This window comes from Trachypithecus francoisi, unplaced genomic scaffold (assembly GCF_009764315.1).
Source record: "Trachypithecus francoisi isolate TF-2019V2 unplaced genomic scaffold, Tfra_2.0 Lachesis_group13, whole genome shotgun sequence".
Taxonomy (NCBI): domain Eukaryota; kingdom Metazoa; phylum Chordata; class Mammalia; order Primates; family Cercopithecidae; genus Trachypithecus; species Trachypithecus francoisi.
In genome coordinates this window covers 14,240,686-14,255,634 of record NW_022681458.1, presented here as the reverse complement: position 1 = coordinate 14,255,634, position 14,949 = coordinate 14,240,686, and positions in this window count along the sequence as shown.

Here is a 14,949-nt window from a genome sequence, read left to right as displayed (position 1 = left end):
CATCAAGTCACTCAGCTGAGGATTCAAATTCTCAAGGGAGACAGTCTAATTGAGAATTCTGCCCAGCCTTGGGCCAGTAAGGGGTCAAGACACTGTCCTACCAAATCTGCAAATAACAGGGAAAATCTGACCCCAAAGGAAAATCAATGTTTTGTTATCAGGAGTTGAGAGGACTGCGTGCTAAGAAGACAAAAATAACGGGTGTGCCCACCAGCTACCTTATGAGCCGATCTCTCAGGATTTAAGGACATTAAACTTGTCAAAAGTAGTATATTATGCAAACCCACTTACATATGTTTATCCAATTAAAATTTGTATGAAGATATAAACCTATGTTACTGTGCCAGTCACAGTGACTCATGCCTATAATCCCAGCACTTTGGGAGGCCAAGGCAGGAGGATTGCTTGAGGCCAGGAATTCAAGATCAACCTGGCCAACATATTTAATTTTAATAAAATTTAATTTAAAAAATAAAAAAGGAAACAAGCCTATGTTAGTCTAACACACATTGTTCATCAGAGGTCTTGGAATCAGAAGACTTAAAGTTCCAAGTCTACCTTTTACCATTTATATGACCATGGGCAAGTCACTGGCCCACAGTCATAAAACAAGAAAAACCTGCTTTATCATAAAACAAGAAAAACCTGCTTTATCAATTTCAGTGCATTGTTGTGAAGCTCGAATGTATTTACAGATACATATACAAAAGTGCTTCAAAACCTGTAAAGTTACTCCCACGTGACAGCAACTCTTATGTGTCTCATAAGAGTCTCATAAGAGGGGCTCTCCCTTCCCCGATGGCTTGCTCATTCATGACTGCTACTTTCTACAGTCATGCCCCAGGTTATGTCTCACCTTGTGACTGATCTCTAGTTGTTCTTCCATTCATGTAGCAGAATAATATTTTTGCAGCATTATCTTATTTGGTTTTATCTCATGGTAATTTTCCCCCACACAAGCAAAGTTGTAAACTGGTATCAGTTTACAATTTCTTACAAGACTCATCACCACAACCTCCACAACCTGTGCCTATTTATTGTTTCATCTAGAAATGCAGGCAGGTCAGAAAAACTTTTCCTATTTAAGTTAATTAGTTATAAGAAAAAGACACTCTGAATGTAGCATCCCCAAAGAATGAAGAAGGAAGAGGGAACGGTTATTTGCATGCCACTGTTGGAATACAGTCTTAGCGAGGTCCAATGCTGGGGTCTATTACTGTATTCCACTATCATAAGAAGTACTTAGGATACTTCCAGTTCAATATTCCATTCGCACAAGTACTAGGTTGGGAAAGTATTCAATAGTCATACAAGGTGAAGTGGCAGAGGCAGACAGAAAGAGTCAAACAAAGGTATAAAGAAATACTTTTCTGCACTGAAAATTCGAACTCATATGATCACACACTGCACTCCAGCCTGGGCAACAGAGCAAGACCCTGTATCAAAAAAAAAAAAAAAAAAAGAACAGAAAAGTGAAGTTCAGAGTTGGCCGAATGAATAGCAGAGACTGTATATGCTAAACAACACCTTACTTAATTCCATACTTAATGCCTTTCATCCTTTTGTATATTTTCCATTGGAACAAACTTGCAAAAGAAAAGGAACGGGAAATAGCAGAATATCCAAACAACCTTCACGTAGTCTGCTGAGGGAGCATAAAATACACAAAAGTGGCTCAGCGAGGCAGTCCTTGAAAGATTCGCCCCAGCTGGGGCAACACTGCCTTACCTTCGACAGCAGCTTGAACTTGGTGAAGACTGTACACAAGGAGCGGGCATCAGCTCCCCAAGGGCCCCACACAGAAGCCCTGGTATCTTGAATTCCTCCTCGAAGGTCTAGCCACGCCCACAGGCGCACAGAGGGACGCTCAGCCCTCACCGCTTAAAGATGGAGCCTCCCGGGCGCGGTGGCTCACGCCTGTAATCCCAGCACTTTGGGAGGCCGAGACGGGCGGATCACGAGGTCAGGAGATCAAGACCATCCTGGCTAACACAGTGAAACCCCATCTCTACTAAAAAATACAAAAAATGGCCGGCGTAGCGGCGGCGCCTGTAGTCCCAGCTACTCGGGAGGCGAGGCAGGAGAATGGCGTGAACCCGGGAGGCGGAGCTTGCAGTGAGCCGAGATCGCGCCACTGCACTCCAGCCTGGGAGCAGAGCAAGACTCCGCTCCAAAAAAAAAAAAAAAAAAGATGGAGCCTCATCGGGCTCTCCCTTCCCCGGTGGCTTGCTCATTCATGACTGCTACTTTCTACATGCCCCAGATTACGTCTCACCTTGTGACTGATCTCTAGTTGTTCTTCCATTCATGTAGCAGAATAATATTTTTGCAGCATTATCTTATTTGGTTTTATCTCATGGTAATTTTCCCCCACACAAGCAAAGTTGTAAACTGGTATCAGTTTACAATTTCTTACAAGACTCATCACCACAACCTCCACAACCTGTGCCTATTTATTGTTTCATCTAGAAATGCAGGCAGGTCAGAAAAACTTTTCCTATTTAAGTTAATTAGTTATAAGAAAAAGACACTCTGAATGCAGCATCCCCAAAGAATGAAGAAGGGAAGAGGGAACGGTTATTTGCATGCCACTGTTGGAATACAGTCTTAGCGAGGTCCAATGCTGGGGTCTATTACTGTATTCCACTATCATAAGAAGTACTTAGGATACTTCCAGTTCAATATTCCATTCGCACAAGTACTAGGTTGGGAAAGTATTCAATAGTCATACAAGGTGAAGTGGCAGAGGCAGACAGAGAGAGTCAGACAAAGGTATAAAGAAATACTTTTCTGCACTGAAAATTCGAACTCATATGATCACACCACTGCACTCCAGCCTGGGCAACAGAGCAAGACCCTGTATCAAAAAAAAAAAAAAAAAAAAGAGCAGAAAAGTGAAGTTCAGAGTTGGCCGAATGAATAGCAGAGACTGTGTATATGCTAAACAACACCTTACTTAATTCCATACTTAATGCCTTTCACCCTTTTGTATATTTTCCATTGGAACAAACTTGCAAAAGAAAAGGAACAGGAAATAGCAGAATATCCAAACAACCTTCATGTAGTCTGCTGAGGGAGCATAAAATACACAAAAGTGGCTCAGCGAGGCAGTCCTTGAAAGATTCGCCCCAGCTGGGGCAACACTGCCTTACCTTCGACAGCAGCTTGAACTTGGTGAAGACTGTACACAAGGAGCGGGCATCAGCTCCCCAAGGGCCCCACACAGAAGCCCTGGTATCTTGAATTCCTCCTCGAAGGTCTAGCCACGCCCACAGGCGCACAGAGGGACGCTCAGCCCTCACCGCTTAAAGATGGAGCCTCCCGGGCGCGGTGGCTCACGCCTGTAATCCCAGCACTTTGGGAGGCCGAGACGGGCGGATCACGAGGTCAGGAGATCGAGACCATCCTGGCTAACACAGTGAAACCCCATCTCTACTAAAAAATACAAAAAAATTGGCCGGGCGTAGCGGCGGGCGCCTGTAGTCCCAGCTACTCGGGAGGCTGAGGCAGGAGAATGGCGTGAACCCGGGAGGCGGAGCTTGCAGTGAGCCGAGATCGCGCCACTGCACTCCAGCCTGGGAACACAGCGAGACTCCGTCTCCAAAAAAAAAAAAAAAAAAAAAAGATGGAGCCTCATCGGGCTCTCCCTTCCCCGGTGGCTTGCTCATTCATGACTGCTACTTTCTACAGTCATGCCCCAGATTACGTCTCACCTTGTGACTGATCTCTAGTTGTTCTTCCATTCATGTAGCAGAATAATATTTTTGCAGCATTATCGTATTTGGTTTTATCTCGTGGTAATTTTCCCTCACACAAGCGAAGAGTAGGCTCAAGAGTCCCTTGCCCCAGAGGAACTGGTGTGGCAGAATCTCCAGGGCATGTGTGGCTCCAGGAACTTCCGCCCCTCGGAGATCATGCTGGTGCCGCTGATGTTGGTGCCGCTGACGCGGACATCATCGCAGGGGGCTGCTTCTGGGAAGATGGAACAAATCAATGGGGGAAGAAGTTCCCTGAAGATAGAAAAAGGTTTCCTGAGCTGAGGTAAGAATAAGGGAGAAAGTGATGCGGGCAAAGTCCTGAGTGGGTCTCAGGAAGAACGCCTCCCCACACAGACACACAGGCACACATGGTCACAGAGACCCAGACACACATGGTCACACAGACACACACACACATACAGATAGACACACAGAGACATGTATGGTCATAGCAACACACATGGACATGTATACACAGGCACACAGATGTATATAAACACAAATATACAGCTAGAGACACACAGACACATAGATGCACATGCACACAAACATATTTATACAAATGGCACACACATATACAGAAAGCCACACATAGAGACACACATGGACATATATACATGAGCACACATACAGATAGACATGGACACACATACACACATGGACACATATATAGAGACACAAACACACATGGACACACACACAGATACACAGACACACATATGCATATAGGCACAGACACGGATACCCATGGACACCCAGGACACACACTAGGACATACACATGAAAACACCCTCCTCTCCTGTTCTCATTCTTGGACAGGCCTTTGTGGGCTGTGTCCAGGTGACTGGGCCATGGGAAGCCCCGCTGAAATCACCATATTCCAGCTTACAGTCCCTCAGTTATTAGACTTAAAGAGGCCCAAAAGGAAAAGAATAAGATGATCTCAATCCATGGGCACCCAAGGACCAGGCAGCTCATACAAGTCCCAGAAGATACCACAATGGAAAAAAAAAAAAAAAACACAAGAGTAAACATTTTCTTGACATCCCTAGCGTTCTTACTTATATATTTAATAAATATTGATTCACTGAAGAAATGGTATTAACTAGAAGATAATTGATCGTTTTAATGTCAATTCATTTAGCATAGTATTCTACATTCTCAAGTGATCCATCCACCTCGGCCTCCCAAAGTGCTGGGATTACAGGCATGAGCCACTGTGTCCAACCAGGTTAATTAACTCTTTGTGCACATATCCAGAGTTATACCCAGATAGACACACGTGGATACATATCCAGATCGACACATATAGATGCACAGACACACAGGAACACACATGTTGGGCACATGTTATCTCATTGAGTCCATAAAAGAACTACTTTTATAAGTGAGAATACTGAGGGCCATGGTGATAGTGACTAATCTAAAGCCAGACAGTAAAAGACAAGGAATGGATTTGAACCTGATTTTCTGTTATGTTCTATTCCCTTCCCAATATCCTAATGAACCAAACTTGCCAGAAAGGCATTGTTATAAGTGATTGTTAGGCCTTTCATTCAGGCCACAGTATTTTATTGCTCAATAGGAACTGGCAAAAGAGATTCTTACCTTATTGGTCAAAAACATCATTTTTATTCATGAAAAAGACTTTCACAGGGTGATTGCTCATCAGAAGGCATCTGATTTCCATCTGGAAAACAGGCAACAATCTCATATGTGATTCAGTTTAAATACCCTTCTTTATTTCAAATTCTTTCTGGATTTATTTGCCTTTCATGAAAGACAGACTTACTGTCCCAATGGTTATTACTATACCGCTGAAGACATTGTAAGTGCTCAGAGAGGCAACTTCTAACAAAATGAGGAAAAACAATTTATAAAAGATGTATAGAATTAATACTTCTGGTAGTTCATTCGTGCATCTTCTGTTTGCAAAGAAATTTCTCTCGAACTCTACAATTAAATTGTAAATGAATTCTAGAGGAAAACTGATTATGTCGTCTTTCAGACAAAATTCTTAGGACTGACATGCTGCCCTAGGGTTGGAGAAATGTCAGGGAGCTTAGGGGAGAAACACAGGTGAAATAAGTCCATAGTACTGCACCTGAGACCCTCATTAAATTGTGAGTTGCATGATGAAGAGACCATGTAATGTCTCTCCTGCTATACCTGGAATTTCTCTTCAACATAATATACTTAATTTAGCCAACACAGTGCCACATTTAGACAGAGGTAAAGAAATGTACACATTAAATGAATGCTGCAGCGTGCATACAAAATTGAATTAGTCTTGGCCGGGTGCAGCGGCTCACACCTGTAATCCCGGCACTTTGGGAGGCCAGGGCAAGTGGATCACCTGAGGTCAGAAGTTCGAGACCAGCCTGGGCAACATGTTGAAACCCCATCTCTACTAAAAATACAAACATTAACTGGGCATGGTAGCGTAATCCCACCTACTTGGGAGGCTGAGGCAGGAGCATTGTTTGAACCCAGGAGGCAGAGGCTGCAGTGAGCCAAGATCGCACCACTGCACTCCAGCCTGGGCAACAGAGAGATTAAAAAAAAAAAGAAAGAAAGAAAGACACCACAAAATTCAATTATTCTTGTAATTGCTTCAACATAGTAGCAATGCAGCTAGTTTGGGGTGACTGTCACAAGGCAGAAACAACCTTGATGCCCATCTGCCAGAACCAGGAAACCTTGGTTTGCCCTGGACAGCCCTGGTTCCCACTGTCGCGCCAATACAACCATTAATAGGTCTTCTCCTCACTTTCAAATGTGTCCCCATTACAACAAATTATATAGTCACTGTATTTCTGAGTGACTTTCATTTCTGCACAAACATCACTGTTTCTTAATTTGCCAATTATGCTGGGAATCCTGCCATGCAAAGAGAAGAGTGATGAGTATAGATGCAAGTGTCTCCAGATTAAAGAAAGCATGGAGTAAATCAATAGTAACAATAACACCACCTTAGATCTCCATCACGAATACCTGAGGAGACATGAATTTTTAAAAAAACTTTTCTCATTAAGTTCTTACAGAGAGGCAAATGCAGTCATTATCACCACATGACAGGTGAAATCAAGCAAAGTTAGTTAAAAAGCATCTGACAACCCGATTCCTCAAGGATCTAGAGCTAGAAATACCATTTGACCCAGCCATCCCATTACTGGGTGTATACCCAAAAGATTATAACTCATGCTTTTATAAAGACATATGCACACGTATGTTTATTGCGGCACTATTCACAATAGCAAAGACTTGGAACCAACCCAAATGTCCACAAATGATAGACTAGATTAAGAAAATGTGGCACATATACACACCATGGAATACTATGCAGCCATAAAAAAAGATGAGTTCATATCCTTTGTAGGGACATGGATGAAGCTGGAAACCATCATTCTGAGCAAACTATTGTAAGGACAGAAAAGCAAACACTGCATGTTCTGACTCATAGGCGGGAGTTGAACAATGAGAACACTTGGACACAGGATGGGGAACATCACATACCGGGTCCTGTCGTGGAGTGAGGGGAGAGGGGAGGGATAGCATTAGGAGATATACCTAATGTAAATGAAGAGTTAATGGGTGCAGCACACCAACATGGCACATGTATACACATGTAACAAACCTGCACATTGTACACATGTACCCTGGAACTTAAAGTATTAAAAAAAAAAAAGCATCTGACCACCTACTACTTGGTGATGAGCATAATTATAGGTGATTGGACATGAAAGCACCTAAAAATAAAACATATTGTTCTATCCTCAAGGTGCTTGGAACCTATTGTGGGAAAGCCCAGGCCAATGAAGAAAAAGTAAGAAGTACTAAATGGGCCGGGCGCGGTGGCTCAAGCCTGTAATCCCAGCACTTTGGGAGGCCGAGACGGGCGGATCACGAGGTCAGGAGATTGAGACCATCCTGGCTAACACGGTGAAACCCCGTCTCTACTAAAAAAATGCAAAAAACTAGCGGGGCATGGTGGCGGGCGCCTGTAGTCCCAGCTACTCGGGAGGCTGAGGCAGGAGAATGGCGTGAACCTGGGAGGCGGAGCTTGCAGTGAGCTGAGATCCGGCCACTGCACTCCAGCCTGGGCGACAGAGCAAGACTCCGTCTCAAAAAAAAAAAAAAAAAAAAAAAGAAGTACTAAATGACAGGTACAGACTATTATGTGCAGATGTTGAAAGATCCCTCTCCAGGTTACATGAGAAATATGTGTCAGGGTTAAGAATAGAAGGAGTAGAAAGAAAATAAACATTTATCAAGCACATGCTATCAGCTTTACATCTACGCACCAGCTTTATGTCTTATCTCACTTAATTCTCATTACAAGCCCTAGAAACAGACTCTTAAAGGAAGGAACTGGCCTGAGGTCACCCAGGGTCCACTCCAGACAACAGAGGCCAAAGCCTATGTTCCCTCCCCTGTACTACATGAATTGCCTTCATTTTTCATATCCCAGGGCAGAATTGGCCAATAACAGGAATCCATCAATTGTCTATACTCAGGAGAAATCAATTCAAAATTGTACAAAATGTAATACCAAAAAAAAATTAAAATCAGATTTGTTTTGAACTGTAAAAAAAAAAAAAATGAAAGAAGACTGCTACACCACATTTCCCTCATTCAATTTCAACAGCAAATTCCCACGCAGTTGTGTACGATTAGAGAAAGAAAGGAAAAAATGGGGGGATTGTGTAAAAAGACATAGTGATCCAAGAAGTGTTTGTTGAGCTCCTCATGTTGAATTCCGCAGGAAGACTCCCCTATGGAATATATTACCATCTGTTTGCTCTTCTCCTAATGCTAATCAGAACAAAATCCCCTATTCTGTGCTGCCATCATTGTATAGTAGGGTCAGGAATTGCTGAGCTCTGCTGAAGGCTTCAAAGCCTCTGTCCTGTTGTTGATTCAACTCCCCACCCCTCAATTTATCAGATAGTTTGCAGTTGCAAAGCAAGGTTTTGGATGGAGAAAGGGAGTTGGAAGGAGAATTGAGACACAATTCCTACCCACTTGTACTATCCAGCAGGAAAGCAGAACCAGTGTGTGTACAAGAGAAGTCACAATGCAATGAACCAAGAGTGAGGTAAATCATGTGCCCGTGAAGACACTAGTGCCCAGTCACAACGAACTCCCCTCTCCCTTTCTCTCCCACAGATGAGCATGAATGTTCTTATTGAAACAGGGCACCTAATACCGTCTAGGACTTCTTCACTGGTTTGTTATAAGAATGTAATTTTTTAATGAAACAAAATCACTGAATGTGCACTTTGAAAACTCTAGTATACAAATGAAAGGTATTATTTTTAAAGAAAACTGAGGCCCACTGTTTAATGCAAATCCACACTGTCCTGCTAAATGATGAACCAAACAGGCTAACGTGCATCTGCTGAGAACTGCGAGTGCACTTGGAGTCTTGGGTTCCTCCCATCTCTGCAGCCTCCCTGCCTGGTCTCTGTCCATTCTCCTCTTGCAGCCCAGCCAAGGCCCTCTTTCACATTGAACTGCCTTCTCCGATGATCTCATGCACACTCATGCTTCAACTCTCTGTTGACCCGAAGTTATGCCTCCAGCCCAGACGTCTCTGAACTCCAGACTCATACATTTCCTGCCTAGTGGAGATTTCCACTTAGAAGTCTCTAAAGCCTGTCCAAAAGGAACTCGCTATCTGCCTACTCCTCCAAAGAATATGTCCACTTCCCATGTTCCCATTCTCAGTGAGTTCTGCTTGCCATTTACTAGTTACCCAAGTCAGAACATGGCCATGAACTCGGCACCTCCTGCCTCTTCTCCGTCTATACAGAATTTTCTTCTTTCACTTAGCTTGTTTAGGATATCATAGAGGGAGGGAAGTTGGAAGATAATATTTCTTATGCATGGGCTTCTAGGAAAATGCTTTTTTTTTGAGACAGGGTCTCACTCTGTCACCCAGATTAGAGTGCAGTGGCACGATCACAGCTCACTGCAGCCTTGATCTCCCGGGCTCCAGCAATCCTCAGCCTCCTGAGTATCTGGAACCACAGGAGTGTGCCACCATGCCTGGTTAATTTTTGTAGTTTTTGCAGAGATGGGGTTTTGCCATGCTGCCCAGACTGGTCTTAAACTCCTGGGCTCAAGCAATCTGCCTGCCTTGGCCTCCCAAAGTGCTGGAATTACAGGTGTGAGGCACCGTGCCCGGCCACCAAATGGGATTATCACTCTAGCCCCAAGGAATGAACAAGATGATTCCACCTGCTTAGAACACACTGACAGTATAATTTGTGTACAGATGTGATGTTTGAATTTAAGACGGTGACTCGTTTTTTTGCTGTTGTTGGGTTTGCCTGCTTTTTGATGTACCTGAGCGAATCATGAGCTAGATGAGTCTCTGCACCCTAGCTTGCATGAGCTTGGTTGTTTTCACTGGCAGCCCTGACTCGACCAGTCTGTCCTGCCAAAGGACGAGGCCTCAGGTCCCTTCCCAAAAACGGACTGAGGTAACAGGACCCACAACCGACTATTGCTGTTGCTCCGCTGGGACCTGCCACCATACTGGCTATCCCCACTCTACTCCCGGTGAAGTATCATACATTAAATGCAGATGTGGCTGGCTCCACCTGCCAGCACCATGCATGTCACCCTGCCCAGGGTCTGAAAGCAGTGACCCTTCCCCTCTCCAGAGCTGGACTCGCCCTTTACCCCCAGTAGGTGTAGGGGTGCTAAAGGCAGTCACAAAGTTTGCTTCACTTTTACTCTTATTTTATGAGTCTGTATTCTGAGAGAGGCCCAATCAGTTGAAGGAAAGGTACCTATGCTTTGTTCCCTCTTTGGCATTAGCACTTAACCAGTCTCAAGCACAAGGGAACCCTACATACTTGAGCCTCATTGCAGAGCCACAGTACTCAGCAGCACAGCAGTGTATCTGAGGAGTCCTGCCGCCAGGAACCTGCTTGCTTTCCTTTAGTCTAGTTTCCCAAACTATTTTGAACATGGAACACTTTTGGACAACCTGCTTTATAGGGATCCATGTTGATAAAGACTGGCAAAAGTCCTGGGGGCTTTGCAAGGAGCTCATGCTGCAGGATGCTCTGGGTGAGCCCAGACTGATTTAAGCTTTCATTTGGGTCAGAACAGGTGGCCTAGGAAGGGTTGAAATAATCTGCATGTGAGCTCCAGATCTTGTGCTGGTGAAGTGGGTGGAGTTGGTGCAGGAGAACCTGAAAGGAGGAAGAGAACAGGGAGCAGAGAGGCCAGAAGGAACAGTGTGGGATCTGCCTCCTCCTGCCACCCCTACCCTCCCTACACACCTTCCACGGCCTCTAGCTTGAGCACCTGGACAAAGAAAGCTCAGAGTAGCTCTGAAAACCATGGCATGGTAGGCGCAGTAAGACTGCGAACACAGTGGGAGCCACTTGGGGGCTAGAGCAATACTGAGTTAAAAAGATAAACATTCTTTTTTTAAATTTCAACTTTTATTTTAGATACAGGGGGCACATGTGTAGGTTTGTTACATGGGAATATTATGTGATGCTGAGGTATGGGTATGGCTCCCACCATACAAGTAGTGAGCATAGTACCCAGTAGGTAGTTACCCACCCATATCCCATTTTTTCCTCCTCCCTCCAGTAGTCCACATGTCTATTGTTCCTATATTTATGCCCATGTGTGCTAAATATTTAGCTCCCACTTACAAGTGAGAACATAGGGTATTTGGTTTTCTGTTCCTGTGTTAATTCACTTAGGATTATGGCCTCCAACTGCATCCATGTTGCTGTAAAAGACATGATTTCATTCCTTTTATGGTGGTTTAGTATTCTGTCATGTATATGTACCACATTTTCTTTATACAATCTACCACTGATGGGCACCTGGGTTGATTCCATGTCTTTACTATTGTGAATAGTGCAGCAATGACCATACAAGTGCATGTGTATTTTAGGTGGAATGATTTATTTTCCTTTGAGTATATATGCCCAATAATGAGATTGCTGGGTCAAATGGTAGCTCTGTTTTAAGTTGAGAAATCTTCAGACTGTTTTCCAGAGTGGCTGCACTAACTTACATTCCCACCAGCAGGGTGTAAGTGTTCCCTTCTTTTTGCAGTCTCATCAGCATCTGTTGTTTTTGGACTTTGAAGTGATAGTCATGGTGACTGGCATGAGGTGGTATTTCACTGTGGTTTTGCTTTGTATTTCTCTGATGATTACTGATGCTGAGCAATTTTTCATGTTTTTTGACCACTTGTATGTCCTTTTTGAGAAGTGTCTGTTCATGTCCTTCGCCCATTTTTAATGAAGTTGTTTTTTATCTTGTTGATTTGCTCAAGTTCCCTATAAATTTTGCATATTTCACCTTTGTGAATGTCTTCCCGCATTTGGTAGGTGTCTGTTTACTCTGCTGACACTCTGCTTTGCCACTTCATCCCCATCCCCATTTTCTGGCTACAAACTGCAGCATAACTTTGGCCCCTAAGCTCAAAAAGAACGGCCTGGAGGGAAGCAGCCACTGAAGAACCAGTAAAGGACCAGGCCAAGGTGTCCAGAGGGGAAGACAGATCCAGACTTGTCACTGAGCACAGGCAAGATATCAAATGCAGGAGCATGGAAGGATAAAACCACCACCAGTAGGCCTTACTGTACCTATAATTACACCCAGAGGCTGGGGAGCCCAGGCACTCTGACTCTATTCCTTTCGCTGTTAACCTGGTTTCCTCCTTCCCTTTTTCCCAGGCCACACTTTCCCCTCCCTCACAGTCTCTCTGGAACAATCAGATTCAAGGAGGAAGTAACTGACAGGCAGGGCCTTTTCTGTTTTATTCAGGCAACTCAGTGGGTGGTGGTGTCAAGGCCCCCCATGGGGTTACTGTACATGAAACAAGTCCATAAAACAAACGGTCAAACTCGGGTCGGGGCTGTTGCTAGTAAAGGGAGTTCCCGTTGTCTTAAATCACCCTGGATTGTTTACTGCAAAAGGCAGCGGTTAATCTGAAACACAGACAGAAATAACTGCAGCCTTGTGCCTCTGCATGTCTTGGCTGAGCCCAACTTTTGCATTCTAAGTACTGGAAGTAGCAAGTGGCCAGGATGGCTGGAAGCCAAAAAGTAATGTTTCCTTTTGCTGTTGTTGAGAAAGGCATTCAGGAAAACAATTGAGCACAATAAGGGCCTTCCTGTTCCGGCAAGCAGGCAGCCGTGTGAACCACCCAGCAGACGTGGAGTGAGTCATCCTGGTGCACTGAGAGCTTCCTTTGCCTTTGTCAATAAGCTCGCTCAGAAGCAGCTGTGGGGAGCATACAAACACAGCCCCAGCAGGCTGCAGTACTGCGGATTGCTCCCCTAGGTTCTCATTTCCGAAATCCATTTCTCCCATTTCTCCAGGCACCGCAGGATTCCCCCCCAACAAAGTCAGTGTTTACGCAGGGAAATGTCACAAACACATTTTGGTTGGGAAAGGCATTGTCCATACATTTCCCTCCAGCCGGGAAGCCAGTTCTGCAAGGGAAAGCTCACTGAGGCTTGCTCTTAGAACATTCGAAATGCCTAAATTTCATGGGCTTTTCATTATGTGGTGTACACAAACTGTGGTGACTAACATGCCCTTGGCTAATTGTAGCTGACCATAAGGGGCAAATGACAATGATTGAGTTCAAATGAAACCAGCTATGGACAAAATTGATTAGAATGAGACAGGAAAGAGAGAACACCTTAAAATGTGTTTTGACCTTTAATTTTTCAGGCAATGAAACTGAAATACTAAGTTGTACTGAGATGTCCTGGGTCACTGAGAAGGACCTGGAGAGATGTAGGATGGTCAGTGATTCCTTCGTAGTGGTAAAGACGGAGCATGCTCTCTCTCGCTTTTCCTTTCCCTTTCTATCAATCTCTCTCCCTTTCTTTTTGCCTCTCTCACCTACTTCTAGGGTATTTCATTTTGCCATGAATGGAATCTAAAGTCTAAAAGATCTTTCAGAGCATAACCCAGTAGAGATGGTAGACTTGACGTCATTCCTCATACCCTGTTTCAGGACCCCACCTACAATGGTGCTTACACCAGAGTTAGAATGATTGACATTAAGTTTTAAGCATCCATTTTGCCTGCTCAAAAAGAGTTGCCACTAGCCATTCATGTTTTAATACAGCGAGACAATCTATTTAGGTAAGAGACAATATGCTGTATAGTATTTTGGAACGACTGTGAGTTTGGAGTCAAATGACACTGTTTGGGCCTGAACTGTTCTGTTTTCTAGATTAACCACCTGGAGAAGTCATCTGACTTCACTGTGCCTCAGTTTCCTCGTCTTAGAATGGGGATAATAATAGTGTCTACCTCACAGAATTGCTATGAGGATTAAATGAGATGACCTACGTAGCTAATTTTACTTAGAGTCTTACTCAGTGCCCAATAAATGTAATTAATAATACTACTACCACTACTACCATCACTGCTACTACAAACACTAATAAACTAATCAAATAGCCATTCAACTAATTATTTTAATTAAAGGTCTAATAAACCGGGTTTGGCCAAGCTAAAAGCATGTTATCACCCCTTAAAAAGGTATAGCCTCTCTCTTCTGCCAAACTAAAACTAGGCTTCTTAGGGGAAGATGTTTTTGATGAAGGATGAAGGTGATTTCAGTTGAAGAGTAGTATCATTTTGCAATTATAGTAGAAAATATTTCAAAAACATGCGAGGTTAGAGAAGAGTAAAGCTATCAGATTTCTCTAAAAAATTTGTTGATCATGGAAATTGATACATAGTTACTAGAAATTCACATTTAAAACACACTTAAGTTTCAACTAAAGAAATCAGTTAAAGCAAACAAAAACACTAATTTGTATTACATTAAAATACATGCCAGATTTGTGCACTAACTGGATTAGGCTTATAATTAGAGGAAATTCTAGGCTATGTATTCTCTTCACTCAATATGAAGCAATCTAAAAAACAAATACACTTGAAAATCCATTCTTACAAGTCAGGTGGCAGCCTCTTGCACATCTCCGTCAGTCAATGAGAAAACATTTTAAACTGAGCTACTCTGAAGAAGCTCAGACATTCTTTAAGTTAAGGCACATCTCATTTCCCAGCCACAATCTGCATCCCTAAGAGAGATGCAACTTTGATCCGAACAGTTCCGTGAAAGAAACATTTCCACAAAATCAAGAAAACCCAAACTTCAGCAAGATTTTGGCAGTGT